General features: G+C 38.5%; 43 non-coding genes across 43 annotated transcripts; all 43 read left to right on the top strand.

Moving 5' to 3' along the window:
- The first annotated feature begins 2090 nt into the window (after positions 1–2090).
- Positions 2091–2162, top strand: TRNAG-UCC (transfer RNA glycine (anticodon UCC)). The gene has a single exon. It is a non-coding gene; the product is annotated as a tRNA-Gly (tRNA).
- A 428-nt stretch (positions 2163–2590) lies between these two features.
- Positions 2591–2662, top strand: TRNAG-UCC (transfer RNA glycine (anticodon UCC)). The gene has a single exon. It is a non-coding gene; the product is annotated as a tRNA-Gly (tRNA).
- Positions 2663–3090: 428 nt separating this feature from the next.
- TRNAG-UCC (transfer RNA glycine (anticodon UCC)) lies at positions 3091–3162 on the top strand. Its single transcript has one exon. It is a non-coding gene; the product is annotated as a tRNA-Gly (tRNA).
- A 428-nt stretch (positions 3163–3590) lies between these two features.
- Positions 3591–3662, top strand: TRNAG-UCC (transfer RNA glycine (anticodon UCC)). Its single transcript has one exon. It is a non-coding gene; the product is annotated as a tRNA-Gly (tRNA).
- Positions 3663–4090: 428 nt separating this feature from the next.
- Positions 4091–4162, top strand: TRNAG-UCC (transfer RNA glycine (anticodon UCC)). The gene has a single exon. It is a non-coding gene; the product is annotated as a tRNA-Gly (tRNA).
- Positions 4163–4590: 428 nt separating this feature from the next.
- Positions 4591–4662, top strand: TRNAG-UCC (transfer RNA glycine (anticodon UCC)). The gene has a single exon. It is a non-coding gene; the product is annotated as a tRNA-Gly (tRNA).
- A 428-nt stretch (positions 4663–5090) lies between these two features.
- TRNAG-UCC (transfer RNA glycine (anticodon UCC)) lies at positions 5091–5162 on the top strand. Its single transcript has one exon. It is a non-coding gene; the product is annotated as a tRNA-Gly (tRNA).
- A 929-nt stretch (positions 5163–6091) lies between these two features.
- On the top strand, positions 6092–6163 carry TRNAG-UCC (transfer RNA glycine (anticodon UCC)). The gene has a single exon. It is a non-coding gene; the product is annotated as a tRNA-Gly (tRNA).
- Positions 6164–6591: 428 nt separating this feature from the next.
- On the top strand, positions 6592–6663 carry TRNAG-UCC (transfer RNA glycine (anticodon UCC)). Its single transcript has one exon. It is a non-coding gene; the product is annotated as a tRNA-Gly (tRNA).
- Positions 6664–7091: 428 nt separating this feature from the next.
- On the top strand, positions 7092–7163 carry TRNAG-UCC (transfer RNA glycine (anticodon UCC)). The gene has a single exon. It is a non-coding gene; the product is annotated as a tRNA-Gly (tRNA).
- A 428-nt stretch (positions 7164–7591) lies between these two features.
- TRNAG-UCC (transfer RNA glycine (anticodon UCC)) lies at positions 7592–7663 on the top strand. Its single transcript has one exon. It is a non-coding gene; the product is annotated as a tRNA-Gly (tRNA).
- A 428-nt stretch (positions 7664–8091) lies between these two features.
- TRNAG-UCC (transfer RNA glycine (anticodon UCC)) lies at positions 8092–8163 on the top strand. The gene has a single exon. It is a non-coding gene; the product is annotated as a tRNA-Gly (tRNA).
- A 928-nt stretch (positions 8164–9091) lies between these two features.
- Positions 9092–9163, top strand: TRNAG-UCC (transfer RNA glycine (anticodon UCC)). Its single transcript has one exon. It is a non-coding gene; the product is annotated as a tRNA-Gly (tRNA).
- A 428-nt stretch (positions 9164–9591) lies between these two features.
- Positions 9592–9663, top strand: TRNAG-UCC (transfer RNA glycine (anticodon UCC)). Its single transcript has one exon. It is a non-coding gene; the product is annotated as a tRNA-Gly (tRNA).
- A 428-nt stretch (positions 9664–10091) lies between these two features.
- TRNAG-UCC (transfer RNA glycine (anticodon UCC)) lies at positions 10092–10163 on the top strand. The gene has a single exon. It is a non-coding gene; the product is annotated as a tRNA-Gly (tRNA).
- Positions 10164–10591: 428 nt separating this feature from the next.
- Positions 10592–10663, top strand: TRNAG-UCC (transfer RNA glycine (anticodon UCC)). The gene has a single exon. It is a non-coding gene; the product is annotated as a tRNA-Gly (tRNA).
- A 428-nt stretch (positions 10664–11091) lies between these two features.
- Positions 11092–11163, top strand: TRNAG-UCC (transfer RNA glycine (anticodon UCC)). Its single transcript has one exon. It is a non-coding gene; the product is annotated as a tRNA-Gly (tRNA).
- A 428-nt stretch (positions 11164–11591) lies between these two features.
- TRNAG-UCC (transfer RNA glycine (anticodon UCC)) lies at positions 11592–11663 on the top strand. Its single transcript has one exon. It is a non-coding gene; the product is annotated as a tRNA-Gly (tRNA).
- A 428-nt stretch (positions 11664–12091) lies between these two features.
- Positions 12092–12163, top strand: TRNAG-UCC (transfer RNA glycine (anticodon UCC)). The gene has a single exon. It is a non-coding gene; the product is annotated as a tRNA-Gly (tRNA).
- A 428-nt stretch (positions 12164–12591) lies between these two features.
- TRNAG-UCC (transfer RNA glycine (anticodon UCC)) lies at positions 12592–12663 on the top strand. Its single transcript has one exon. It is a non-coding gene; the product is annotated as a tRNA-Gly (tRNA).
- A 428-nt stretch (positions 12664–13091) lies between these two features.
- Positions 13092–13163, top strand: TRNAG-UCC (transfer RNA glycine (anticodon UCC)). The gene has a single exon. It is a non-coding gene; the product is annotated as a tRNA-Gly (tRNA).
- A 428-nt stretch (positions 13164–13591) lies between these two features.
- TRNAG-UCC (transfer RNA glycine (anticodon UCC)) lies at positions 13592–13663 on the top strand. Its single transcript has one exon. It is a non-coding gene; the product is annotated as a tRNA-Gly (tRNA).
- A 428-nt stretch (positions 13664–14091) lies between these two features.
- On the top strand, positions 14092–14163 carry TRNAG-UCC (transfer RNA glycine (anticodon UCC)). The gene has a single exon. It is a non-coding gene; the product is annotated as a tRNA-Gly (tRNA).
- Positions 14164–14591: 428 nt separating this feature from the next.
- Positions 14592–14663, top strand: TRNAG-UCC (transfer RNA glycine (anticodon UCC)). The gene has a single exon. It is a non-coding gene; the product is annotated as a tRNA-Gly (tRNA).
- Positions 14664–15091: 428 nt separating this feature from the next.
- TRNAG-UCC (transfer RNA glycine (anticodon UCC)) lies at positions 15092–15163 on the top strand. The gene has a single exon. It is a non-coding gene; the product is annotated as a tRNA-Gly (tRNA).
- A 428-nt stretch (positions 15164–15591) lies between these two features.
- On the top strand, positions 15592–15663 carry TRNAG-UCC (transfer RNA glycine (anticodon UCC)). Its single transcript has one exon. It is a non-coding gene; the product is annotated as a tRNA-Gly (tRNA).
- Positions 15664–16090: 427 nt separating this feature from the next.
- On the top strand, positions 16091–16162 carry TRNAG-UCC (transfer RNA glycine (anticodon UCC)). The gene has a single exon. It is a non-coding gene; the product is annotated as a tRNA-Gly (tRNA).
- Positions 16163–16590: 428 nt separating this feature from the next.
- On the top strand, positions 16591–16662 carry TRNAG-UCC (transfer RNA glycine (anticodon UCC)). The gene has a single exon. It is a non-coding gene; the product is annotated as a tRNA-Gly (tRNA).
- Positions 16663–17090: 428 nt separating this feature from the next.
- Positions 17091–17162, top strand: TRNAG-UCC (transfer RNA glycine (anticodon UCC)). The gene has a single exon. It is a non-coding gene; the product is annotated as a tRNA-Gly (tRNA).
- A 428-nt stretch (positions 17163–17590) lies between these two features.
- Positions 17591–17662, top strand: TRNAG-UCC (transfer RNA glycine (anticodon UCC)). Its single transcript has one exon. It is a non-coding gene; the product is annotated as a tRNA-Gly (tRNA).
- A 428-nt stretch (positions 17663–18090) lies between these two features.
- TRNAG-UCC (transfer RNA glycine (anticodon UCC)) lies at positions 18091–18162 on the top strand. Its single transcript has one exon. It is a non-coding gene; the product is annotated as a tRNA-Gly (tRNA).
- A 428-nt stretch (positions 18163–18590) lies between these two features.
- TRNAG-UCC (transfer RNA glycine (anticodon UCC)) lies at positions 18591–18662 on the top strand. Its single transcript has one exon. It is a non-coding gene; the product is annotated as a tRNA-Gly (tRNA).
- Positions 18663–19090: 428 nt separating this feature from the next.
- On the top strand, positions 19091–19162 carry TRNAG-UCC (transfer RNA glycine (anticodon UCC)). Its single transcript has one exon. It is a non-coding gene; the product is annotated as a tRNA-Gly (tRNA).
- A 928-nt stretch (positions 19163–20090) lies between these two features.
- On the top strand, positions 20091–20162 carry TRNAG-UCC (transfer RNA glycine (anticodon UCC)). The gene has a single exon. It is a non-coding gene; the product is annotated as a tRNA-Gly (tRNA).
- Positions 20163–20590: 428 nt separating this feature from the next.
- On the top strand, positions 20591–20662 carry TRNAE-UUC (transfer RNA glutamic acid (anticodon UUC)). The gene has a single exon. It is a non-coding gene; the product is annotated as a tRNA-Glu (tRNA).
- Positions 20663–21090: 428 nt separating this feature from the next.
- On the top strand, positions 21091–21162 carry TRNAG-UCC (transfer RNA glycine (anticodon UCC)). Its single transcript has one exon. It is a non-coding gene; the product is annotated as a tRNA-Gly (tRNA).
- A 928-nt stretch (positions 21163–22090) lies between these two features.
- On the top strand, positions 22091–22162 carry TRNAG-UCC (transfer RNA glycine (anticodon UCC)). The gene has a single exon. It is a non-coding gene; the product is annotated as a tRNA-Gly (tRNA).
- A 428-nt stretch (positions 22163–22590) lies between these two features.
- Positions 22591–22662, top strand: TRNAG-UCC (transfer RNA glycine (anticodon UCC)). The gene has a single exon. It is a non-coding gene; the product is annotated as a tRNA-Gly (tRNA).
- Positions 22663–23090: 428 nt separating this feature from the next.
- On the top strand, positions 23091–23162 carry TRNAG-UCC (transfer RNA glycine (anticodon UCC)). The gene has a single exon. It is a non-coding gene; the product is annotated as a tRNA-Gly (tRNA).
- A 428-nt stretch (positions 23163–23590) lies between these two features.
- Positions 23591–23662, top strand: TRNAG-UCC (transfer RNA glycine (anticodon UCC)). The gene has a single exon. It is a non-coding gene; the product is annotated as a tRNA-Gly (tRNA).
- A 428-nt stretch (positions 23663–24090) lies between these two features.
- On the top strand, positions 24091–24162 carry TRNAG-UCC (transfer RNA glycine (anticodon UCC)). The gene has a single exon. It is a non-coding gene; the product is annotated as a tRNA-Gly (tRNA).
- A 928-nt stretch (positions 24163–25090) lies between these two features.
- Positions 25091–25162, top strand: TRNAG-UCC (transfer RNA glycine (anticodon UCC)). The gene has a single exon. It is a non-coding gene; the product is annotated as a tRNA-Gly (tRNA).
- A 428-nt stretch (positions 25163–25590) lies between these two features.
- TRNAG-UCC (transfer RNA glycine (anticodon UCC)) lies at positions 25591–25662 on the top strand. Its single transcript has one exon. It is a non-coding gene; the product is annotated as a tRNA-Gly (tRNA).
- The last annotated feature ends 612 nt before the right edge of the window (positions 25663–26274 follow it).

Genomic DNA, 26274 nt, shown 5'->3' with positions numbered 1-26274 from the left:
CCAGCCTGAGTCAGGTCATTCCCCTCATCAGGCTTTTGCAGAAGAAGCTGGAGGCATTGAAGGAGGAGCTAACACGGAGCGATTCCGCTAGGCATGTGGGACTTGTGGATGCAGCCCTTAATTCGCTTAACAAGGATTCACGGGTGGTCAATCTGTTGAAATCAGAGCACTACATTTTGGCCACCGTGCTCGATCCTAGATTTAAAGCCTACCTTGGATCTCTCTTTCCGGCAGACACAGGTCTGCTGGGGTTGAAAGACCTGCTGGTGACAAAATTGTCAAGTCAAGCGGAACGCGACCTGTCAACATCTCCTCCTTCACATTCTCCCGCAACTGGGGGTGCGAGGAAAAGGCTCAGAATTCCGAGCCCACCCGCTGGCGGTGATGCAGGGCAGTCTGGAGCGACTGCTGATGCTGACATCTGGTCCGGACTGAAGGACCTGACAACGATTACGGACATGTCGTCTACTGTCACTGCATATGATTCTCTCAACATTGATAGAATGGTGGAGGATTATATGAGTGACCGCATCCAAGTAGGCACGTCACACAGTCCGTACTTATACTGGCAGGAAAAAGAGGCAATTTGGAGGCCCTTGCACAAACTGGCTTTATTCTACCTAAGTTGCCCTCCCACAAGTGTGTACTCCGAAAGAGTGTTTAGTGCCGCCGCTCACCTTGTCAGCAATCGGCGTACGAGGTTACATCCAGAAAATGTGGAGAAGATGATGTTCATTAAAATGAATTATAATCAATTCCTCCGCGGAGACATTGACCAGCAGCAATTGCCTCCACAAAGTACACAGGGAGCTGAGATGGTGGATTCCAGTGGGGACGAATTGATAATCTGTGAGGAGGGGGATGTACACGGTGATATATCGGAGGGTGAAGATGAGGTGGACATCTTGCCTCTGTAGAGCCAGTTTGTGCAAGGAGAGATTAATTGCTTCTTTTTTGGGGGGGGTCCAAACCAACCCGTCATATCAGTCACAGTCGTGTGGCAGACCCTGTCACTGAAATGATGGGTTGGTTAAAGTGTGCATGTCCTGTTTTGTTTATACAACATAAGGGTGGGTGGGAGGGCCCAAGGATAATTCCATCTTGCACCTCTTTTTTCTTTTCTTTTTCTTTGCATCATGTGCTGATTGGGGTGGGTTTTTTGGAAGGGACACCCTGCGTGACACTGCAGTGCCACTCCTAGATGGGCCCGGTGTTTGTGTCGGCCACTAGGGTCGCTAATCTTACTCACACAGCTACCTCATTGCGCCTCTTTTTTTCTTTGCGTCATGTGCTGTTTGGGGAGGGTTTTTTGGAAGGGACATCCTGCGTGACACTGCAGTGCCACTCCTAGATGTGCCCGGTGTTTGTGTCGGCCACTAGGGTCGCTAATCTTACTCACACAGTCAGCTACCTCATTGCGCCTCTTTTTTTCTTTGCGTCATGTGCTGTTTGGGGAGGGTTTTTTGGAAGGGCCATCCTGCGTGACACTGCAGTGCCACTCCTAGATGGGCCCGGTGTTTGTGTCGGCCACTAGGGTCGCTAATCTTACTCACACAGCTACCTCATTGCGCCTCTTTTTTTCTTTGCGTCATGTGCTGTTTGGGGAGGGTTTTTTGGAAGGGACATCCTGCGTGACACTGCAGTGCCACTCCTAGATGGGCCCGGTGTTTGTGTCGGCCACTAGGGTCGCTTATCTTACTCACACAGCGACCTCGGTGCAAATTTTAGGACTAAAAATAATATTGTGAGGTGTGAGGTATTCAGAATAGACTGAAAATGAGTGTAAATTATGGTTTTTGAGGTTAATAATACTTTGGGATCAAAATGACCCCCAAATTCTATGATTTAAGCTGTTTTTTAGTGTTTTTTGAAAAAAACACCCGAATCCAAAACACACCCGAATCCGACAAAAAAAATTCGGTGAGGTTTTGCCAAAACGCGTTCGAACCCAAAACACGGCCGCGGAACCGAACCCAAAACCAAAACACAAAACCCGAAAAATTTCAGGCGCTCATCTCTACTATAAATATCTTTCAAACAGTTGTTGTGATTTCCATATTGGCCACTATATGCATTCGAAAAGAGCTCAAGCATTGGTGGTATAGTGGTGAGCATAGCTGCCTTCCAAGCAGTTGACCCGGGTTCGATTCCCGGCCAAAGCATCCTTTTCCTTATGTGCTGTTTTCGCACTTATAGTTGTTGCTTAAGATATGCTCAGATGACAAGGTCCATAGAAAATGTTAAAATCTTTGTAGAAATCATGATTCCTTCTTAGCAGATGACTTTTGATTCCACCACTGCCTGATTAAAGATTTGTAAATACATTTTACAAAGTTCACTGAGGTGCCATATGCAAGTAAATCAAAGGTCTTTTCTTTTCTCAGTTTTGATACCACTGTATATCAGTTCAATGGTGCATAAAAACCTTAAGTATGGATGAGCCTAAATCTTGAATTGTGAATGTCATGCAATTTTCCAATTTTGTTTGAATATCTACCACCAATGGTGCTACAGCGCAGGCTATAAATATCTTTCAAACAGTTGTTGTGATTTCCATATTGGCCACTATATTCATAGAAAAAGCGCTCAAGCATTGGTGGTATAGTGGTGAGCATAGCTGCCTTCCAAGCAGTTGACCTGGGTTCGATTCCCGGCCAATGCATCCTTTTCCTTATGTGCTGTTTTCGCACTTATAGTTGTTGCTTAAGATATGCTCAGATGACAAGGTCCATAGAAAATGTTAAAATCTTTGTAGAAATCATGATTCATTCTTAGCAGATGACTTTTTATTCCACCACTGCATGATTAAAGATTTGTAAACACATTTTACAAAGTTCACTGAGGTGCCATATGCAAGTACATCAAAGGTCTTTTCTTTTCTCAGTTTTGATACCACTGTATATCAGTTCAATGGTGCATAAAAACCTTAAGTATGGATGAGCCTAAATCTTGAATTGTGAATGTCATGCAATTTGCCAATTTTGTTTGAATATCTACCACCAATGGTGCTACAGCGCAGGCTATAAAAATCTTTCAAACAGTTGTTGTGATTTCCATATTGGCCACTATATGCATTTGAAAAGTGCTCAAGCATTGGTGGTATAGTGGTGAGCATAGCTGCCTTCCAAGCAGTTGACCCGGGGTCGATTCCCGGCCAATGCATCCTTTTCCTTATGTGCTGTTTTCGCACTTATAGTTGTTGCTTAAGATATGCTCAGATGACAAGGTCCATAGAAAATGTTAAAATCTTTGTAGAAATCATGATTCCTTCTTAGCAGATGACTTTTGATTCCACCACTGCCTGATTAAAGATTTGTAAATACATTTTACAAAGTTCACTGAGGTGCCATATGCAAGTAAATCGAAGGTCTTTTCTCTTCTCAGTTTTGATACCACTGTATGTAAGTTCATTGGTGCATAAAAACCTTAAGTATGGATGAGCCTAAATCTTGAATTGTGAATGTCATGCAATTTGCCAATTTTGTTTGAATATCTTCCACCAATGGTGCTACAGCGCAGGCTATAAATATCTTTCAAACAGTTGTTGTGATTTCCATATTGGCCACTATATGCATTTGAAAAGAGCTCAAGCATTGGTGGTATAGTGGTGAGCATAGCTGCCTTCCAAGCAGTTGACCCAGGTTCGATTCCCGGCCAATGCATCCTTTTCCTTATGTGCTGTTTTCGCACTTATAGTTGTTGCTTAAGATATGCTCAGATGACAAGGTCCATAGAAAATGTTAAAATCTTTGTAGAAATCATGATTCCTTCTTAGCAGATGACTTTTGATTCCACCACTGCCTGATTAAAGATTTGTAAATACATTTTACACAGTTCACTGAGGTGCCATATGCAAGTAAATCAAAGGTCTTTTCTTTTCTCAGTTTTGATACCACTGTATATCAGTTCAATGGTGCATAAAAACCTTAAGTATGGATGAGCCTAAATCTAGAATTGTGAATGTCATGCAATTTTCCAATTTTGTTTGAATATCTTCCACCAATGGTGCTACAGCGCAGGCTATAAATATCTTTCAAACAGTTGTTGTGATTTCCATATTGGCCACTATATGCATTTGAAAAGAGCTCAAGCATTGGTGGTATAGTGGTGAGCATAGCTGCCTTCCAAGCAATTGATCCGGGTTCGATTCCCGGCCAATGCATCCTTTTCCTTATGTGCTGTTTTCGCACTTATAGTTGTTGCTTAAGATATGCTCAGATGACAAGGTCCATAGAAAATGTTAAAATCTTTGTAGAAATCATGATTCCTTCTTAGCAGATGACTTTTGATTCCACCACTGCATGATTAAAGATTTGTAAACACATTTTACAAAGTTCACTGAGGTGCCATATGCAAGTACATCAAAGGTCTTTTCTTTTCTCAGTTTTGATACAACTGTATATCAGTTCAATGGTGCATAAAAACCTTAAGCATGGATGAGCCTAAATCTTGAATTGTGAATGTCATGCAATTTGCCAATTTTGTTTGAATATCTACAACCAATGGTGCTACAGCGCAGGCTATAAAAATCTTTCAAACAGTTGTTGTGATTTCCATATTGGCCACTATATGCATTTGAAAAGAGCTCAAGCATTGGTGGTATAGTGGTGAGCATAGCTGCCTTCCAAGCAGTTGACCCGGGGTCGATTCCCGGCCAATGCATCCTTTTCCTTATGTGCTGTTTTCGCAGTTATAGTTGTTGCTTAAGATATGCTCAGATGACAAGGTCCATAGAAAATGTTAAAATCTTTGTAGAAATCATGATTCCTTCTTAGCAGATGACTTTTGATTCCACCACTGCCTGATTAAAGATTTGTAAATACATTTTACAAAGTTCACTGAGGTGCCATATGCAAGTAAATCGAAGGTCTTTTCTTTTCTCAGTTTTGATACCACTGTATGTAAGTTCATTGGTGCATAAAAACCTTAAGTATGGATGAGCCTAAATCTTGAATTGTGAATGTCATGCAATTTGCCAATTTTGTTTGAATATCTTCCACCAATGGTGCTACAGCGCTGGCTATAAATATCTTTCAAACAGTTGTTGTGATTTCCATATTGGCCACTATATGCATTCGAAAAGAGCTCAAGCATTGGTGGTATAGTGGTGAGCATAGCTGCCTTCCAAGCAGTTGACCCGGGTTCGATTCCCGGCCAATGCATCCTTTTCCTTATGTGCTGTTTTCGCACTTATAGTTGTTGCTTAAGATATGCTCAGATGACAAGGTCCATAGAAAATGTTAAAATCTTTGTAGAAATCATGATTCCTTCTTAGCAGATGACTTTTGATTCCACCACTGCCTGATTAAAGATTTGTAAATACATTTTACACAGTTCACTGAGGTGCCATATGCAAGTAAATCAAAGGTCTTTTCTTTTCTCAGTTTTGATACCACTGTATATCAGTTCAATGGTGCATAAAAACCTTAAGTATGGATGAGCCTAAATCTAGAATTGTGAATGTCATGCAATTTTCCAATTTTGTTTGAATATCTTCCACCAATGGTGCTACAGCGCAGGCTATAAATATCTTTCAAACAGTTGTTGTGATTTCCATATTGGCCACTATATGCATTCGAAAAAGAGCTGAAGCATTGGTGGTATAGTGGTGAGCATAGCTGCCTTCCAAGCAATTGACCCGCGTTCGATTCCCGGCCAATGCATCCTTTTCCTTATGTGCTGTTTTCGCACTTATAGTTGTTGCTTAAGATATGCTCAGATGACAAGGTCCATAGAAAATTTTAAAATCTTTGTAGAAATCATGATTCCTTCTTAGCAGATGACTTTTGATTCCACCACTGCATGATTAAAGATTTGTAAACACATTTTACAAAGTTCACTGAGGTGCCATATGCAAGTACATCAAAGGTCTTTTCTTTTCTCAGTTTTGATACCACTGTATATCAGTTCAATGGTGCATAAAAACCTTAAGCATGGATGAGCCTAAATCTTGAATTGTGAATGTCATGCAATTTGCCAATTTTGTTTGAATATCTACAACCAATGGTGCTACAGCGCAGGCTATAAAAATCTTTCAAACAGTTGTTGTGATTTCCATATTGGCCACTATATGCATTTGAAAAGAGCTCAAGCATTGGTGGTATAGTGGTGAGCATAGCTGCCTTCCAAGCAGTTGACCCGGGGTCGATTCCCGGCCAATGCATCCTTTTCCTTATGTGCTGTTTTCGCACTTATAGTTGTTGCTTAAGATATGCTCAGATGACAAGGTCCATAGAAAATGTTAAAATCTTTGTAGAAATCATGATTCCTTCTTAGCAGATGACTTTTGATTCCACCACTGCCTGATTAAAGATTTGTAAATACATTTTACAAAGTTCACTGAGGTGCCATATGCAAGTAAATCGAAGGTCTTTTCTTTTCTCAGTTTTGATACCACTGTATGTAAGTTCATTGGTGCATAAAAACCTTAAGTATGGATGAGCCTAAATCTTGAATTGTGAATGTCATGCAATTTGCCATTTTTGTTTGAATATCTTCCACCAATGGTGCTACAGCGCAGGCTATAAATATCTTTCAAACAGTTGTTGTGATTTCCATATTGGCCACTATATGCATTCGAAAAGAGCTCAAGCATTGGTGGTATAGTGGTGAGCATAGCTGCCTTCCAAGCAGTTGACCCGGGTTCGATTCCTGGCCAATGCATCCTTTTCCTTATGTGCTGTTTTCGCACTTATAGTTGTTGCTTAAGATATGGTCAGATGACAAGGTCCATAGAAAATGTTAAAATCTTTGTAGAAATCATGATTCCTTCTTAGCAGATGACTTTTGATTCCACCACTGCCTGATTAAAGATTTGTAAATACATTTTACACAGTTCACTGAGGTGCCATATGCAAGTAAAACGAAGGTCTTTTCTATTCTCAGTTTTTATACCACTGTATATCAGTTCAATGGTGCATAAAAACCTTAAGTATGTATGAGCCTAAATCTTGAATTGTGAATGTCATGCAATTTGCCAATTTTGTTTGAATATCTTCCACCAATGGTGCTACAGCGCAGGCTATAAATATCTTTCAAACAGTTGTTGTGATTTCCATATTGGCCACTATATGCATTGAAAAAGCGCTCAAGCATTGGTGGTATAGTGGTGAGCATAGCTGCCTTCCAAGCAGTTGACCCGGGTTCGATTCCCGGCCAATGCATCCTTTTCCTTATGTGCTGTTTTCGCACTTATAGTTGTTGCTTAAGATATGCTCAGATGACAAGGTCCATAGAAAATGTTAAAATCTTTGTAGAAATCATGATTCCTTCTTAGCAGATGACTTTTGATTCCACCACTGCCTGATTAAAGATTTGTAAATACATTTTACAAAGTTCACTGAGGTGCCATATGCAAGTAAATCAAAGGTCTTTTCTTTTCTCAGTTTTGATACCACTGTATATCAGTTCAATGGTGCATAAAAACCTCAAGTATGGATGAGCCTAAATCTTGAATTGTGAATGTCATGCAATTTTCCAATTTTGTTTGAATATCTTCCACCAATGGTGCTACAGCGCAGGCTATAAATATCTTTCAAACAGTTGTTGTGATTTCCATATTGGCCACTATATGCATTGAAAACGCGCTCAAGCATTGGTGGTATAGTGGTGAGCATAGCTGCCTTCCAAGCAGTTGACCCGGGTTCGATTCCCGGCCAATGCATCCTTTTCCTTATGTGCTGTTTTCGCACTTATAGTTGTTGCTTAAGATATGCTCAGATGACAAGGTCCATAGAAAATGTTAAAATCTTTGTAGAAATCATGATTCCTTCTTAGCAGATGACTTTTGATTCCACCACTGCATGATTAAAGATTTGTAAACACATTTTACAAAGTTCACTGAGGTGCCATATGCAAGTACATCAAAGGTCTTTTCTTTTCTCAGTTTTGATACCACTGTATATCAGTTCAATGGTGCATAAAAACCTTAAGTATGGATGAGCTTAAATCTTGAATTGTGAATGTCATGCAATTTGCCAATTTTGTTTGAATATCTACCACCAATGGTGCTACAGCGCAGGCTATAAAAATCTTTCAAACAGTTGTTGTGATTTCCATATTGGCCACTATATGCATTTGAAAAGTGCTCAAGCATTGGTGGTATAGTGGTGAGCATAGCTGCCTTCCAAGCAGTTGACCCGGGGTCGATTCCCGGCCAATGCATCCTTTTCCTTATGTGCTGTTTTCGCACTTATAGTTGTTGCTTAAGATATGCTCAGATGACAAGGTCCATAGAAAATGTTAAAATCTTTGTAGAAATCATGATTCCTTCTTAGCAGATGACTTTTGATTCCACCACTGCCTGATTAAAGATTTGTAAATACATTTTACAAAGTTCACTGAGGTGCCATATGCAAGTAAATCGAAGGTCTTTTCTTTTCTCAGTTTTGATACCACTGTATGTAAGTTCATTGGTGCATAAAAACCTTAAGTATGGATGAGCCTAAATCTTGAATTGTGAATGTCATGCAATTTGCCAATTTTGTTTGAATATCTTCCACCAATGGTGCTACAGCGCAGGCTATAAATATCTTTCAAACAGTTGTTGTGATTTCCATATTGGCCACTATATGCATTCGAAAAGAGCTCAAGCATTGGTGGTATAGTGGTGAGCATAGCTGCCTTCCAAGCAGTTGACCTTGGTTCGATTCCCGGCCAATGCATCCTTTTCCTTATGTGCTGTTTTCGCACTTATAGTTGTTGCTTAAGATATGCTCAGATGACAAGGTCCATAGAAAATGTTAAAATCTTTGTAGAAATCATGATTCCTTCTTAGCAGATGACTTTTGATTCCACCACTGCCTGATTAAAGATTTGTAAATACATTTTACACAGTTCACTGAGGTGCCATATGCAAGTAAAACGAAGGTCTTTTCTATTCTCAGTTTTTATACCACTGTATATCAGTTCAATGGTGCATAAAAACCTTAAGTATGGATGAGCCTAAATCTTGAATTGTGAATGTCATGCAATTTGCCAATTTTGTTTGAATATCTTCCACCAATGGTGCTACAGCGCAGGCTATAAATATCTTTCAAACAGTTGTTGTGATTTCCATATTGGCCACTATATGCATTGAAAAAGCGATCAAGCATTGGTGGTATAGTGGTGAGCATAGCTGCCTTCCAAGCAGTTGACCCGGGTTCGATTCCCGGCCAATGCATCCTTTTCCTTATGTGCTGTTTTCGCACTTATAGTTGTTGCTTAAGATATGCTCAGATGACAAGGTCCATAGAAAATGTTAAAATCTTTGTAGAAATCATGATTCCTTCTTAGCAGATGACTTTTGATTCCACCACTGCCTGATTAAAGATTTGTAAATACATTTTACAAAGTTCACTGAGGTGCCATATGCAAGTACATCAAAGGTCTTTTCTTTTCTCAGTTTTGATACCACTGTATATCAGTTCAATGGTGCATAAAAACCTTAAGTATAGATGAGCCTAAATCTTGAATTGTGAATGTCATGCAATTTTCCAATTTTGTTTGAATATCTTCCACCAATGGTGCTACAGCGCAGGCTATAAATATCTTTCAAACAGTTGTTGTGATTTCCATATTGGCCACTATATGCATTCGAAAAGAGCTCAAGCATTGGTGGTATAGTGGTGAGCATAGCTGCCTTCCAAGCAGTTGACCCGGGTTCAATTCCTGGCCAATGCATCCTTTTCCTTATGTGCTGTTTTCGCACTTATAGTTGTTGCTTAAGATATGCTCAGATGACAAGGTCCATAGAAAATGTTAAAATCTTTGTAGAAATCATGATTCCTTCTTAGCAGATGATTTTTGATTCCACCACTGCCTGATTAAAGATTTGTAAATACATTTTACAAAGTTCACTGAGGTGCCATATGCAAGTAAATCGAAGGTCTTTTCTTTTCTCAGTTTTGATACCACTGTATATCAGTTCAATGGTGCATAAAAACCTTAAGTATGGATGAGCCTAAATCTTGAATTGTGAATGTCATGCAATTTGCCAATTTTGTTTGAATATCTTCCACCAATGGTGCTACAGCGCAGGCTATAAATATCTTTCAAACAGTTGTTGTGATTTCCATATTGGCCACTATATGCATTCGAAAAGAGCTCAAGCATTGGTGGTATAGTGGTGAGCATAGCTGCCTTCCAAGCAGTTGACCTGGGTTCGATTCCCGGCCAATGCATCCTTTTCCTTATGTGCTGTTTTCGCACTTATAGTTGTTGCTTAAGATATGCTCAGATGACAAGGTCCATAGAAAATGTTAAAATCTTTGTAGAAATCATGATTCCTTCTTAGCAGATGACTTTTGATTCCACCACTGCCTGATTAAAGATTTGTAAATACATTTTACACAGTTCACTGAGGTGCCATATGCAAGTAAAACGAAGGTCTTTTCTATTCTCAGTTTTTATACCACTGTATATCAGTTCAATGGTGCATAAAAACCTTAAGTATGGATGAGCCTAAATCTTGAATTGTGAATGTCATGCAATTTGCCAATTTTGTTTGAATATCTTCCACCAATGGTGCTACAGCGCAGGCTATAAATATCTTTCAAACAGTTGTTGTGATTTCCATATTGGCCACTATATGCATTCGAAAAGAGCTCAAGCATTGATGGTATAGTGGTGAGCATAGCTGCCTTCCAAGCAGTTGACCCGGGTTCGATTCCCGGCCAATGCATCCTTTTCCTTATGTGCTGTTTTCGCACTTATAGTTGTTGCTTAAGATATGCTCAGATGACAAGGTCCATAGAAAATGTTAAAATCTTTGTAGAAATCATTATTCCTTCTTAGCAGATGACTTTTGATTCCACCACTGCCTGATTAAAGATTTGTAAATACATTTTACAAAGTTCACTGAGGTGCCATATGCAAGTAAATCGAAGGTCTTTTCTTTTCTCAGTTTTGATACCACTGTATATCAGTTCAATGGTGCATAAAAACCTTAAGTATGGATGAGCCTAAATCTTGAATTGTGAATGTCATGCAATTTGCCAATTTTGTTTGAATATCTTCCACCAATGGTGCTACAGCGCAGGCTATAAATATCTTTCAAACAGTTGTTGTGATTTCCATATTGGCCACTATATGCATTCGAAAAGAGCTCAAGCATTGGTGGTATAGTGGTGAGCATAGCTGCCTTCCAAGCAGTTGACCCGGGTTCGATTCCCGGCCAATGCATCCTTTTCCTTATGTGCTGTTTTCGCACTTATAGTTGTTGCTTAAGATATGGTCAGATGACAAGGTCCATAGAAAATGTTAAAATCTTTGTAGAAATCATGATTCCTTCTTAGCAGATGACTTTTGATTCCACCACTGCCTGATTAAAGATTTGTAAATACATTTTACACAGTTCACTGAGGTGCCATATGCAAGTAAAACGAAGGTCTTTTCTATTCTCAGTTTTTATACCACTGTATATCAGTTCAATGGTGCATAAAAACCTTAAGTATGTATGAGCCTAAATCTTGAATTGTGAATGTCATGCAATTTGCCAATTTTGTTTGAATATCTTCCACCAATGGTGCTACAGCGCAGGCTATAAATATCTTTCAAACAGTTGTTGTGATTTCCATATTGGCCACTATATGCATTGAAAAAGCGCTCAAGCATTGGTGGTATAGTGGTGAGCATAGCTGCCTTCCAAGCAGTTGACCCGGGTTCGATTCCCGGCCAATGCATCATTTTCCTTATGTGCTGTTTTCGCACTTATAGTTGTTGCTTAAGATATGCTCAGATGACAAGGTCCATAGAAAATGTTAAAATCTTTGTAGAAATCATGATTCCTTCTTAGCAGATGACTTTTGATTCCACCACTGCCTGATTAAAGATTTGTAAATACATTTTACAAAGTTCACTGAGGTGCCATATGCAAGTAAATCAAAGGTCTTTTCTTTTCTCAGTTTTGATACCACTGTATATCAGTTCAATGGTGCATAAAAACCTCAAGTATGGATGAGCCTAAATCTTGAATTGTGAATGTCATGCAATTTTCCAATTTTGTTTGAATATCTTCCACCAATGGTGCTACAGCGCAGGCTATAAATATCTTTCAAACAGTTGTTGTGATTTCCATATTGGCCACTATATGCATTGAAAACGCGCTCAAGCATTGGTGGTATAGTGGTGAGCATAGCTGCCTTCCAAGCAGTTGACCCGGGTTCGATTCCCGGCCAATGCATCCTTTTCCTTATGTGCTGTTTTCGCACTTATAGTTGTTGCTTAAGATATGCTCAGATGACAAGGTCCATAGAAAATGTTAAAATCTTTGTAGAAATCATTATTCCTTCTTAGCAGATGACTTTTGATTCCACCACTGCCTGATTAAAGATTTGTAAATACATTTTACAAAGTTCACTGAGGTGCCATATGCAAGTAAATCGAAGGTCTTTTCTTTTCTCAGTTTTGATACCACTGTATATCAGTTCAATGGTGCATAAAAACCTTAAGTATGGATGAGCCTAAATCTTGAATTGTGAATGTCATGCAATTTGCCAATTTTGTTTGAATATCTTCCACCAATGGTGCTACAGCGCAGGCTATAAATATCTTTCAAACAGTTGTTGTGATTTCCATATTGGCCACTATATGCATTCGAAAAAAGCTCAAGCATTGGTGGTATAGTGGTGAGCATAGCTGCCTTCCAAGCAGTTGACCCGGGTTCTATTCCCGGCCAATGCATCCTTTTCCTTATGTGCTGTTTTCGCACTTATAGTTGTTGCTTAAGATATGGTCAGATGACAAGGTCCATAGAAAATGTTAAAATCTTTGTAGAAATCATGATTCCTTCTTAGCAGATGACTTTTGATTCCACCACTGCCTGATTAAAGATTTGTAAATACATTTTACACAGTTCACTGAGGTGCCATATGCAAGTAAAACGAAGGTCTTTTCTATTCTCAGTTTTTATACCACTGTATATCAGTTCAATGGTGCATAAAAACCTTAAGTATGTATGAGCCTAAATCTTGAATTGTGAATGTCATGCAATTTGCCAATTTTGTTTGAATATCTTCCACCAATGGTGCTACAGCGCAGGCTATAAATATCTTTCAAACAGTTGTTGTGATTTCCATATTGGCCACTATATGCATTGAAAAAGCGCTCAAGCATTGGTGGTATAGTGGTGAGCATAGCTGCCTTCCAAGCAGTTGACCAGGGTTCGATTCCCGGCCAATGCATCCTTTTCCTTATGTGCTGTTTTCGCACTTATAGTTGTTGCTTAAGATATGCTCAGATGACAAGGTCCATAGAAAATGTTAAAATCTTTGTAGAAATCATGATTCCTTCTTAGCAGATGACTTTTGATTCCACCACTGCCTGATTAAAGATTTGTAAATACATTTTACAAAGTTCACTGAGGTGCCATATGCAAGTAAATCAAAGGTCTTTTCTTTTCTCAGTTTTGATACCACTGTATATCAGTTCAATGGTGCATAAAAACCTCAAGTATGGATGAGCCTAAATCTTGAATTGTGAATGTCATGCAATTTTCCAATTTTGTTTGAATATCTTCCACCAATGGTGCTACAGCGCAGGCTATAAATATCTTTCAAACAGTTGTTGTGATTTCCATATTGGCCACTATATGCATTGAAAACGCGCTCAAGCATTGGTGGTATAGTGGTGAGCATAGCTGCCTTCCAAGCAGTTGACCCGGGTTCGATTCCCGGCCAATGCATCCTTTTCCTTATGTGCTGTTTTCGCACTTATAGTTGTTGCTTAAGATATGCTCAGATGACAAGGTCCATAGAAAATGTTAAAATCTTTGTAGAAATCATGATTCCTTCTTAGCAGATGACTTTTGATTCCACCACTGCATGATTAAAGATTTGTAAACACATTTTACAAAGTTCACTGAGGTGCCATATGCAAGTACATCAAAGGTCTTTTCTTTTCTCAGTTTTGATACCACTGTATATCAGTTCAATGGTGCATAAAAACCTTAAGTATGGATGAGCCTAAATCTTGAATTGTGAATGTCATGCAATTTGCCAATTTTGTTTGAATATCTACCACCAATGGTGCTACAGCGCAGGCTATAAAAATCTTTCAAACAGTTGTTGTGATTTCCATATTGGCCACTATATGCATTTGAAAAGTGCTCAAGCATTGGTGGTATAGTGGTGAGCATAGCTGCCTTCCAAGCAGTTGACCCGGGGTCGATTCCCGGCCAATGCATCCTTTTCCTTATGTGCTGTTTTCGCACTTATAGTTGTTGCTTAAGATATGCTCAGATGACAAGGTCCATAGAAAATGTTAAAATCTTTGTAGAAATCATGATTCCTTCTTAGCAGATGACTTTTGATTCCACCACTGCCTGATTAAAGATTTGTAAATACATTTTACAAAGTTCACTGAGGTGCCATATGCAAGTAAATCGAATGTCTTTTCTTTTCTCAGTTTTGATACCACTGTATGTAAGTTCATTGGTGCATAAAAACCTTAAGTATGGATGAGCCTAAATCTTGAATTGTGAATGTCATGCAATTTGCCAATTTTGTTTGAATATCTTCCACCAATGGTGCTACAGCGCAGGCTATAAATATCTTTCAAACAGTTGTTGTGATTTACATATTGGCCACTATATGCATTCGAAAAGAGCTCAAGCATTGGTGGTATAGTGGTGAGCATAGCTGCCTTCCAAGCAGTTGACCTGGGTTCGATTCCCGGCCAATGCATCCTTTTCCTTATGTGCGGTTTTCGCACTTATAGTTGTTGCTTAAGATATGCTCAGATGACAAGGTCCATAGAAAATGTTAAAATCTTTGTAGAAATCATGATTCCTTCTTAGCAGATGACTTTTGATTCCACCACTGCCTGATTAAAGATTTGTAAATACATTTTACACAGTTCACTGAGGTGCCATATGCAAGTAAAATGAAGGTCTTTTCTATTCTCAGTTTTTATACCACTGTATATCAGTTCAATGGTGCATAAAAACCTTAAGTATGGATGAGCCTAAATCTTGAATTGTGAATGTCATGCAATTTGCCAATTTTGTTTGAATATCTTCCACCAATGGTGCTACAGCGCAGGCTATAAATATCTTTCAAACAGTTGTTGTGATTTCCATATTGGCCACTATATGCATTGAAAAAGCGCTCAAGCATTGGTGGTATAGTGGTGAGCATAGCTGCCTTCCAAGCAGTTGACCCGGGTTCGATTCCCGGCCAATGCATCCTTTTCCTTATGTGCTGTTTTCGCACTTATAGTTGTTGCTTAAGATATGCTCAGATGACAAGGTCCATAGAAAATGTTAAAATCTTTGTAGAAATCATGATTCCTTCTTAGCAGATGACTTTTGATTCCACCACTGCCTGATTAAAGATTTGTAAATACATTTTACAAAGTTCACTGAGGTGCCATATGCAAGTACATCAAAGGTCTTTTCTTTTCTCAGTTTTGATACCACTGTATATCAGTTCAATGGTGCATAAAAACCTTAAGTATAGATGAGCTTAAATCTTGAATTGTGAATGTCATGCAATTTTCCAATTTTGTTTGAATATCTTCCACCAATGGTGCTACAGCGCAGGCTATAAATATCTTTCAAACAGTTGTTGTGATTTCCATATTGGCCACTATATGCATTCAAAAAGAGCTCAAGCATTGGTGGTATAGTGGTGAGCATAGCTGCCTTCCAAGCAGTTGACCTGGGTTCGATTCCCGGCCAATGCGTCCTTTTCCTTATGTGCTGTTTTCGCACTTATAGTTGTTGCTTAAGATATGCTCAGATGACAAGGTCCATAGAGAATGTTAAAATCTTTGTAGAAATCATTATTCCTTCTTAGCAGATGACTTTTGATTCCACCACTGCCTGATTAAAGATTTGTAAATACATTTTACAAAGTTCACTGAGGTGCCATATGCAAGTAAATCGAAGGTCTTTTCTTTTCTCAGTTTTGATACCACTGTATATCAGTTCAATGGTGCATAAAAACCTTAAGTATGGATGAGCCAAATCTTGAATTGGGAATGTCATGCAATTTGCCAATTTTGTTTGAATATCTTCCACCAATGGTGCTACAGCGCAGGCTATAAATATCTTTCAAACAGTTGTTGTGATTTCCATATTGGCCACTATATGCATTCGAAAAGAGTTCAAGCATTGGTGGTATAGTGGTGAGCATAGCTGCCTTCCAAGCAGTTGACCCGGGTTCGATTCCCGGCCAATGCATCCTTTTCCTTATGTGCTGTTTTCGCACTTATAGTTGTTGCTTAAGATATGCTCAGATGACAAGGTCCATAGAAAATGTTAAAATCTTTGTAGAAATCATGATTCCTTCTTAGCAGATGACTTTTGATTCCACCACTGCCTGATTAAAGATTTGTAAATACATTTTACACAGTTCACTGAGGTGCCATATGCAAGTAAAACGAAGGTCTTTTCTATTCTCAGTTTTTATACCACTGTATATCAGTTCAATGGTGCATAAAAACCTTAAGTATGGATGAGCCTAAATCTTGAATTGTGAATGTCATGCAATTTGCCAATTTTGTTTGAATATCTTCCACCAATGGTGCTACAGCGCAGGCTATAAATATCTTTCAAACAGTTGTTGTGATTTCCATATTGGCCACTATATGCATTGAAAAAGCGCTCAAGCATTGGTGGTATAGTGGTGAGCATAGCTGCCTTCCAAGCAGTTGACCCGGGTTCGATTCCCGGCCAATGCATCCTTTTCCTTATGTGCTGTTTTCGCACTTATAGTTGTTGCTTAAGATATGCTCAGATGACAAGGTCCATAGAAAATGTTAAAATCTTTGTAGAAATCATGATTCCTTCTTAGCAGATGACTTTTGATTCCACCACTGCCTGATTAAAGATTTGTAAATACATTTTACAAAGTTCACTGAGGTGCCATATACAAGTAAATCAAAGGTCTTTTCTTTTCTCAGTTTTGATACCACTGTATATCAGTTCAATGGTGCATAAAAACCTTAAGTATGGATGAGCCTAAATCTTGAATTGTGAATGTCATGCAATCTTCCAATTTTGTTTGAATATCTTCCACCAATGGTGCTACAGCGCAGGCTATAAATATCTTTCAAACAGTTGTTGTGATTTCCATATTGGCCACTATATGCATTCCAAAAGAGCTCAAGCATTGGTGGTATAGTGGTGAGCATAGCTGCCTTCCAAGCAGTTGACCCGGGTTCGATTCCCGGCCAATGCATCCTTTTCCTTATGTGCTGTTTTCGCACTTATAGTTGTTGCTTAAGATATGCTCAGATGACAAGGTCCATAGAAAATGTTAAAATCTTTGTAGAAATCATGATTCCTTCTTAGCAGATGACTTTTGATTCCACCACTGCCTGATTAAAGATTTGTAAATACATTTTACACAGTTCACTGAGGTGCCATATGCAAGTAAATCGAAGGTCTTTTCTTTTCTCAGTTTTGATACCACTGTATATCAGTTCAATGGTGCATAAAAACCTTAAGTATGGATGAGCCTAAATCTTGAATTGGGAATGTCATGCAATTTGCCAATTTTGTTTGAATATCTTCCACCAATGGTGCTACAGCGCAGGCTATAAATATCTTTCAAACAGTTGTTGTGATTTCCATATTGGCCACTATATGCATTTGAAAAGAGCTCAAGCATTGGTGGTATAGTGGTGAGCATAGCTGCCTTCCAAGCAGTTGACCCGGGTTCGATTCCCGGCCAATGCATCCTTTTCCTTATGTGCTGTTTTCGCACTTATAGTTGTTGCTTAAGATATGCTCAGATGACAAGGTCCATAGAAAATGTTAAAATCTTTGTAGAAATCATGATTCCTTCTTAGCAGATGACTTTTGATTCCACCACTGCCTGATTAAAGATTTGTAAATACATTTTACACAGTTCACTGAGGTGCCATATGCAAGTAAAACGAAGGTCTTTTCTATTCTCAGTTTTTATACCACTGTATATCAGTTCAATGGTGCATAAAAACCTTAAGTATGGATGAGCCTAAATCTTGAATTGTGAATGTCATGCAATTTTCCAATTTTGTTTGAATATCTTCCACCAATGGTGCTACAGCGCAGGCTATAAATATCTTTCAAACAGTTGTTGTGATTTCCATATTGGCCACTATATGCATTTGAAAAGATTTCAAGCATTGGTGGTATAGTGGTGAGCATAGCTGCCTTCCAAGCAGTTGACCCGGGTTCGATTCCCGGCCAATGCATCCTTTTCCTTATGTGCTGTTTTCGCACTTATAGTTGTTGCTTAAGATATGCTCAGATGACAAGGTCCATAGAAAATGTTAAAATCTTTGTAGAAATCATTATTCCTTCTTAGCAGATGACTTTTGATTCCACCACTGCCTGATTAAAGATTTGTAAATACATTTTACAAAGTTCACTGAGGTGCCATATGCAAGTAAATCGAAGGTCTTTTCTTTTCTCAGTTTTGATACCACTGTATATCAGTTCAATGGTGCATAAAAACCTTAAGTATGGATGAGCCTAAATCTTGAATTGGGAATGTCATGCAATTTGCCAATTTTGTTTGAATATCTTCCACCAATGGTGCTACAGCGCAGGCTATAAATATCTTTCAAACAGTTGTTGTGATTTCCATATTGGCCACTATATGCATTCAAAAAGAGCTCAAGCATTGGTGGTATAGTGGTGAGCATAGCTGCCTTCCAAGCAGTTGACCCGGGTTCGATTCCCGGCCAATGCATCCTTTTCCTTATGTGCTGTTTTCGCACTTATAGTTGTTGCTTATGATATGCTCAGATGACAAGGTCCATAGAAAATGTTAAAATCTTTGTAGAAATCATGATTCCTTCTTAGCAGATGACTTTTGATTCCACCACTGCCTGATTAAAGATTTGTAAATACATTTTACACAGTTCACTGAGGTGCCATATGCAAGTAAAACGAAGGTCTTTTCTATTCTCAGTTTTGATACCACTGTATATCAGTTCAATGGTGCATAAAAACCTTAAGTATGGATGAGCCTAAATCTTGAATTGTGAATGTCATGCAATTTGCCAATTTTGTTTGAATATCTTCCACCAATGGTGCTACAGCGCAGGCTATAAATATCTTTCAAACAGTTGTTGTGATTTCCATATTGGCCACTATATGCATTGAAAAAGCGCTCAAGCATTGGTGGTATAGTGGTGAGCATAGCTGCCTTCCAAGCAGTTGACCCGGGTTCGATTCCCGGCCAATGCATCCTTTTCCTTATGTGCTGTTTTCGCACTTATAGTTGTTGCTTAAGATATGCTCAGATGACAAGGTCCATAGAAAATGTTAAAATCTTTGTAGAAATCATGATTCCTTCTTAGCAGATGACTTTTGATTCCACCACTGCCTGATTAAAGATTTGTAAATACATTTTACAAAGTTCACTGAGGTGCCATATGCAAGTAAATCGAAGGTCTTTTCTTTTCTCAGTTTTGATACCACTGTATATCAGTTCAATGGTGCATAAAAACCTTAAGTATGGATGAGCCTAAATCTTGAATTGTGAATGTCATGCAATTTTCCAATTTTGTTTGAATATCTTCCACCAATGGTGCTACAGCGCAGGCTATAAATATCTTTCAAACAGTTGTTGTGATTTCCATATTGGCCACTATATGCATTCGAAAAGAGCTCAAGCATTGGTGGTATAGTGGTGAGCATAGCTACCTTCCAAGCAGTTGACCCGGGTACGATTCCCGGCCAATGCATCCTTTTCCTTATGTGCTGTTTTCGCACTTATAGTTGTTGCTTAAGATATGCTCAGATGACAAGGTCCATAGAAAATGTTAAAATCTTTGTAGAAATCATGATTCCTTCTTAGCAGATGACTTTTGATTCCACCACTGCCTAATTAAAGATTTGTAAATACATTTTACAAAGTTCACTGAGGTGCCATATGCAAGTAAATCAAAGGTCTTTTCTTTTCTCAGTTTTGATACCACTGTATATCAGTTCAATGGTGCATAAAAACCTTAAGTATGGATGAGCCTAAATCTTGAATTGTGAATGTCATGCAATTTTCCAATTTTGTTTGAATATCTTCCACCAATGGTGCTACAGCGCAGGCTATAAATATCTTTCAAACAGTTGTTGTGATTTCCATATTGGCCACTATATGCTTTAGAAAAGAGCTCAAGCATTGGTGGTATAGTGGTGAGCATAGCTGCATTCCAAGCAGTTGACCCGGGTTCGATTCCCGGCCAATGCATCCTTTTCCTTATGTGCTGTTTTCGCACTTATAGTTGTTGCTTAAGATATGCTCAGATGACAAGGTCCATAGAAAATGTTAAAATCTTTGTAGAAATCATGATTCCTTCTTAGCAGATGACTTTTGATTCCACCACTGCCTGATTAAAGATTTGTAAATACATTTTACACAGTTCACTGAGGTGCCATATGCAAGTAAAACGAAGGTCTTTTCTATTCTCAGTTTTTATACCACTGTATATCAGTTCAATGGTGCATAAAAACCTTAAGTATGGATGAGCCTAAATCTTGAATTGTGAATGTCATGCAATTTTCCAATTTTGTTTGAATATCTTCCACCAATGGTGCTACAGCGCAGGCTATAAATATCTTTCAAACAGTTGTTGTGATTTCCATATTGGCCACTATATGCATTCAAAAAGAGCTCAAGCATTGGTGGTATAGTGGTGAGCATAGCTGCCTTTCAAGCAGTTGACCCGGGTTCGATTCCCGGCCAATGCATCCTTTTCCTTATGTGCTGTTTTCGCACTTATAGTTGTTGCTTAAGATATGCTCAGATGACAAGGTCCATAGAAAATGTTAAAATCTTTGTAGAAATCATGATTCCTTCTTAGCAGATGACTTTTGATTCCACCACTGCCTGATTAAAGATTTGTAAATACATTTTACAAAGTTCACTGAGGTGCCATATGCAAGTAAATCGAAGGTCTTTTCTTTTCTCAGTTTTGATACCACTGTATATCAGTTCAATGGTGCATAAAAACCTTAAGTATGGATGAGCCTAAATCTTGAATTGGGAATGTCATGCAATTTGCCAATTTTGTTTGAATATCTTCCACCAATGGTGCTACAGCGCAGGCTATAAATATCTTTCAAACAGTTGTTGTGATTTCCATATTGGCCACTATATGAATTGAAAAAGCGCTCAAGCATTGGTGGTATAGTGGTGAGCATAGCTGCCTTCCAAGCAGTTGACCCGGGTTCGATTCCCGGCCAATGCATCCTTTTCCTTATGTGCTGTTTTCGCACTTATAGTTGTTGCTTAAGATATGCTCAGATGACAAGGTCCATAGAAAATGTTAAAATCTTTGTAGAAATCATGATTCCTTCTTAGCAGATGACTTTTGATTCCACCACTGCCTGATTAAAGATTTGTAAATACATTTTACACAGTTCACTGAGGTGCCATATGCAAGTAAAACGAAGGTCTTTTCTATTCTCAGTTTTGATACCACTGTATATCAGTTCAATGGTGCATAAAAACCTTAAGTATGGATGAGCCTAAATCTTGAATTGTGAATGTCATGCAATTTTCCAATTTTGTTTGAATATCTTCCACCAATGGTGCTACAGCGCAGGCTATAAATATCTTTCAAACAGTTGTTGTGATTTCCATATTGGCCACTATATGCATTCGAAAAGAGCTCAAGCATTGGTGGTATAGTGGTGAGCATAGCTGCCTTCCAAGCAGTTGACCCGGGTACGATTCCCGGCCATTGCATCCTTTTCCTTATGTGCTGTTTTCGCACTTATAGTTGTTGCTTAAGATATGCTCAGATGACAAGGTCCATAGAAAATGTTAAAATCTTTGTAGAAATCATGATTCCTTCTTAGCAGATGACTTTTGATTCCACCACTGCCTAATTAAAGATTTGTAAATACATTTTACAAAGTTCACTGAGGTGCCATATTCAAGTAAATCAAAGGTCTTTTCTTTTCTCAGTTTTGATACCACTGTATATCAGTTCAATGGTGCATAAAAACCTTAAGTATGGATGAGCCTAAATCTTGAATTGTGAATGTCATGCAATTTTCCAATTTTGTTTGAATATCTTCCACCAATGGTGCTACAGCGCAGGCTATAAATATCTTTCAAACAGTTGTTGTGATTTCCATATTGGCCACTATATGCATTCGAAAAGAGCTCAAGCATTGGTGGTACAGTGGTGAGCATAGCTGCCTTCCAAGCAGTTGACCCGGGTTCAATTCCCGGCCAATGCATCCTTTTCCTTATGTGCTGTTTTCGCACTTATAGTTGTTGCTTAAGATATGCTCAGATGACAAGGTCCATAGAAAATGTTAAAATCTTTGTAGAAATCATGATTCCTTCTTAGCAGATGACTTTTGATTCCACCACTGCCTGATTAAAGATTTGTAAATACATTTTACACAGTTCACTGAGGTGCCATATGCAAGTAAATCGAAGGTCTTTTCTTTTCTCAGTTTTGATACCACTGTATATCAGTTCAATGGTGCATAAAAACCTTAAGTATGGATGAGCCTAAATCTTGAATTGGGAATGTCATGCAATTTGCCAATTTTGTTTGAATATCTTCCACCAATGGTGCTACAGCGCAGGCTATAAATATCTTTCAAACAGTTGTTGTGATTTCCATATTGGCCACTATATGCATTTGAAAAGAGCTCAAGCATTGGTGGTATAGTGGTGAGCATAGCTGCCTTCCAAGCAGTTGACCCGGGTTCGATTCCCGGCCAATGCATCCTTTTCCTTATGTGCTGTTTTCGCACTTATAGTTGTTGCTTAAGATATGCTCAGATGACAAGGTCCATAGAAAATGTTAAAATCTTTGTAGAAATCATGATTCCTTCTTAGCAGATGACTTTTGATTCCACCACTGCCTGATTAAAGATTTGTAAATAAATTTTACACAGTTCACTGAGGTGCCATATGCAAGTAAAACGAAGGTCTTTTCTATTCTCAGTTTTTATACCACTGTATATCAGTTCAATGGTGCATAAAAACCTTAAGTATGGATGAGCCTAAATCTTGAATTGTGAATGTCATGCAATTTTCCAATTTTGTTTGAATATCTTCCACCAATGGTGCTACAGCGCAGGCTATAAATATCTTTCAAACAGTTGTTGTGATTTCCATATTGGCCACTATATGCATTCAAAAAAAACTCAAGCATTGGTGGTATAGTGGTGAGCATAGCTGCTTTCCAAGCAGTTGACCCGGGTTCGATTCCCGGCCAATGCATCCTTTTCCTTATGTGCTGTTTTCGCACTTATAGTTGTTGCTTAAGATATGCTCAGATGACAAGGTCCATAGAAAATGTTAAAATCTTTGTAGAAATCATTATTCATTCTTAGCAGATGACTTTTGATTCCACCACTGCCTGATTAAAGATTTGTAAATACATTTTACAAAGTTCACTGAGGTGCCATATGCAAGTAAATCGAAGGTCTTTTCTTTTCTCAGTTTTGATACCACTGTATATCAGTTCAATGGTGCATAAAAACCTTAAGTATGGATGAGCCTAAATCTTGAATTGGGAATGTCATGCAATTTGCCAATTTTGTTTGAATATCTTCCACCAATGGTGCTACAGCGCAGGCTATAAATATCTTTCAAACAGTTGTTGTGATTTCCATATTGGCCACTATATGCATTTGAAAAGAGCTCAAGCATTGGTGGTATAGTGGTGAGCATAGCTGCCTTCCAAGCAGTTGACCCGGGTTCGATTCCCGGCCAATGCATCCTTTTCCTTATGTGCTGTTTTCGCACTTATAGTTGTTGCTTAAGATATGCTCAGATGACAAGGTCCATAGAAAATGTTAAAATCTTTGTAGAAATCATGATTCCTTCTTAGCAGATGACTTTTGATTCCACCACTGCCTGATTAAAGATTTGTAAATACATTTTACAAAGTTCACTGAGGTGCCATATGCAAGTAAATCAAAGGTCTTTTCTTTTCTCAGTTTTGATACCACTGTATATCAGTTCAATGGTGCATAAAAACCTTAAGTATGGATGAGCCTAAATCTTGAATTGTGAATGTCATGCAATTTTCCAATTTTGTTTGAATATCTTCCACCAATGGTGCTACAGCGCAGGCTATAAATATCTTTCAAACAGTTGTTGTGATTTCCATATTGGCCACTATATGCATTGAAAAAGCGCTCAAGCATTGGTGGTATAGTGGTGAGCATATCTGCCTTCCAAGCAGTTGACCCGGGTTCGATTCCCGGCCAATGCATCCTTTTCCTTATGTGCTGTTTTCGCACTTATAGTTGTTGCTTAAGATATGCTCAGATGACAAGGTCCATAGAAAATGTTAAAATCTTTGTAGAAATCATGATTCCTTCTTAGCAGATGACTTTTGATTCCACCACTGCCTGATTAAAGATTTGTAAATACATTTTACAAAGTTCACTGAGGTGCCATATGCAAGTAAATCAAAGGTCTTTTCTTTTCTCAGTTTTGATACCACTGTATATCAGTTCAATGGTGCATAAAAACCTTAAGTATGGATGAGCCTAAATCTTGAATTGGGAATGTCATGCAATTTTCCAATTTTGTTTGAATATCTTCCACCAATGGTGCTACAGCGCAGGCTATAAATATCTTTCAAACAGTTGTTGTGATTTCCATATTGGCCACTATATGCATTCGAAAAGAGCTCAAGCATTGGTGGTATAGTGGTGAGCATAGCTGCCTTCCAAGCAGTTGACTCGGGTTCGATTCCCAGCCAATGCATCCTTTTCCTTATGTGCTGTTTTCGCACTTATAGTTGTTGCTTAAGATATGCTCAGATGACAAGGTCCATAGAAAATGTTAAAATCTTTGTAGAAATCATGATTCCTTCTTAGCAGATGATTTTTGATTCCACCACTGCCTGATTAAAGATTTGTAAATACATTTTACACAGTTCACTGAGGTGCCATATGCAAGTAAATCAAAGGTCTTTTCTTTTCTCAGTTTTGATACCACTGTATATCAGTTCAATGGTGCATAAAAACCTTAAGTATGGATGAGCCTAAATCTTGAATTGGGAATGTCATGCAATTTGCCAATTTTGTTTGAATATCTTCCACCAATGGTGCTACAGCGCAGGCTATAAATATCTTTCAAACAGTTGTTGTGATTTCCATATTGGCCACTATATGCATTTGAAAAGAGCTCAAGCATTGGTGGTATAGTGGTGAGCATAGCTGCCTTCCAAGCAGTTGACCCGGGTTCGATTCCCGGCCAATGCATCCTTTTCCTTATGTGCTGTTTTCGCACTTATAGTTGTTGCTTTAGATATGCTCAGATGACAAGGTCCATAGAAAATGTTAAAATCTTTGTAGAAATCATGATTCCTTCTTAGCAGATGACTTTTGATTCCACCACTGCCTGATTAAAGATTTGTAAATACATTTTACACAGTTCACTGAGGTGCCATATGCAAGTAAAACGAAGGTCTTTTCTATTCTCAGTTTTTATACCACTGTATATCAGTTCAATGGTGCATAAAAACCTTAAGTATGGATGAGCCTAAATCTTGAATTGTGAATGTCATGCAATTTTCCAATTTTGTTTGAATATCTTCCACCAATGGTGCTACAGCGCAGGCTATAAATATCTTTCAAACAGTTGTTGTGATTTCCATATTGGCCACTATATGCATTCGAAAAAAGCTCAAGCATTGGTGGTATAGTGGTGAGCATAGCTGCCTTCCAAGCAGTTGACCCGGGTTCGATTCCCGGCCAATGCATCCTTTTCCTTATGTGCTGTTTTCGCACTTATAGTTGTTGCTTAAGATATGCTCAGATGACAAGGTCTATAGAAAATGTTAAAATCTTTGTAGAAATCATTATTACTTCTTAGCAGATGACTTTTGATTCCACCACTGCCTGATTAAAGATTTGTAAATACATTTTACAAAGTTCACTGAGGTGCCATATGCAAGTAAATCGAAGGTCTTTTCTTTTCTCAGTTTTGATACCACTGTATATCAGTTCAATGGTGCATAAAAACCTTAAGTATGGATGAGCCTAAATCTTGAATTGTGAATGTCATGCAATTTTCCAATTTTGTTTGAATATCTTCCACCAATGGTGCTACAGCGCAGGCTATAAATATCTTTCAAACAGTTGTTGTGATTTCCATATTGGCCACTATATGCATTCGAAAAGAGCTCAAGCATTGGTGGTATAGTGGTGAGCATAGCTACCTTCCAAGCAGTTGACCCGGGTACGATTCCCGGCCAATGCATCCTTTTCCTTATGTGCTGTTTTCGCACTTATAGTTGTTGCTTAAGATATGCTCAGATGACAAGGTCCATAGAAAATGTTAAAATCTTTGTAGAAATCATGATTCCTTCTTA

This window comes from Pseudophryne corroboree, chromosome 4 (assembly GCF_028390025.1).
Source record: "Pseudophryne corroboree isolate aPseCor3 chromosome 4, aPseCor3.hap2, whole genome shotgun sequence".
NCBI classification, from domain to species: Eukaryota; Metazoa; Chordata; class Amphibia; order Anura; family Myobatrachidae; genus Pseudophryne; species Pseudophryne corroboree.
The sequence above is the reverse complement of the archived record's forward strand: the minus strand, read 5'-3'. Positions and strand labels throughout refer to the sequence as shown.